The sequence below is a fragment of the Pteropus alecto genome, unplaced genomic scaffold (genome assembly GCF_000325575.1).
Source record: "Pteropus alecto unplaced genomic scaffold, ASM32557v1 scaffold219, whole genome shotgun sequence".
NCBI classification, from domain to species: Eukaryota; Metazoa; Chordata; class Mammalia; order Chiroptera; family Pteropodidae; genus Pteropus; species Pteropus alecto.
In genome coordinates, this window is record NW_006443128.1 from 578057 (window position 1) to 579378 (window position 1322).

Genomic DNA, 1322 nt, shown 5'->3' on the forward strand with positions numbered 1-1322 from the left:
CACAGGAAGGGCACTGGATTCTTGCCAAAGAAGGGAAGTATACCTCTTAGAAATTTCTTTTAGAACACACTCAGATTAACTACGTACTTCGAACCTAAATATCATCACTAAGCACTGCAGAGACGTTTAAAAAAATAATACAAAGAGGCTGCCTCCCACTCAGCCACAATCTTCTCAGGCTGTAGTTCTGATGTTTAAGCATTCTTGCCTTTGCTTTCCTGTACAGGATGAAAATGGTCTCTATCAAAAAAGAAATTGTCTTTGTAAAGAGGACGAGGCTTTGCAGATACACAACACAATCTAATTAATATCCCATTTGGGGGATAATTTCATTAAAGAATAACCAATGTGAGTCTACAACCATGCCACCCTGAACACGCCCGATCCCATCTGATCTTGGAAGCTAAGCAGGATTGGGCCTGGTTAGTACTTGGATGGGAGACCACCTAGGAAGACCAAGTGCTGTAGGCATAAAAAATTTTTTAAAAAAAAAATAATAATAAGGGATTGTAAGCTGACAAGTTCCTTGCAATTTGTGAGGTCAACCAAGGGTTACCTCACTTAAAAAAAAAAAGAATAACTAATGTGATTTCCCTAAAGCCCATTGAAAAACATAAATGAATTAAGGGGGCCTCACCAGAGTCTTTTTAGAAGTAGAATGTAAATGCATTAAAATTTTCTCAGTGTCACGCTCATCCTTGAGATGTCTCTCCTTGCTCTTCTAACCCTGCCCTCACAGACTCCACTCTCTCTTCTGGAGGTCACCCAGCTGAGGTGACACAAAGTGACCTTCGTTCATCTCCTAACACCAGTTGCAGCGTGGAGGGTTAAGGAGGGTGGGAAGGAGAAGGGCTGTACCTCATCCCCCACTGTGCCCTGTGAGAGGCCCAGAGGGTTTGAAAGAGGAGCAACTGATGGCAGAAAGGAGTGAGGGAATGATTCCAACAGGACTCAGAACTCGGCAGTGGCCTGCTGTGGACTCTTCAGAAGGGAGAACATGGCAACCCCACAGAGGGGCTCCTGTTTTCCGGAGGTGGCTGCCCACTTGTGGGTGGCAGGCCAAAGTTGGGGGAAGCCTGTTTAAGCACACAACCCCCATGCCCAGCCTATGTGAAGCCCTGACTCAGACCCAGTTGGGCCCAAGGCGTGGGCCAGGGACAGAGCAACCATGTTACACAAGGCCAAGCCTTCTCCTCCAAGTTTTCACGCAGCTGGACTCAGTTCCACACCAAACAACCTGGGGATATGGTACTAAGAGGAATGGAGACCTCTAGGGTAAATGGCAGGTCTTTGTCAGATACTTGGAGAAGTAGAAGTAGAAG

The 1322-nt window shown here is 46.1% G+C and overlaps 1 non-coding gene across 1 annotated transcript; it reads left to right on the forward strand.

Moving 5' to 3' along the window:
* Positions 1–352: 352 nt before the first annotated feature.
* Positions 353–471, forward strand: LOC112472125. Its single transcript, XR_003043525.1, has one exon. It is a non-coding gene; the product is annotated as a 5S ribosomal RNA (ribosomal RNA).
* The last annotated feature ends 851 nt before the right edge of the window (positions 472–1322 follow it).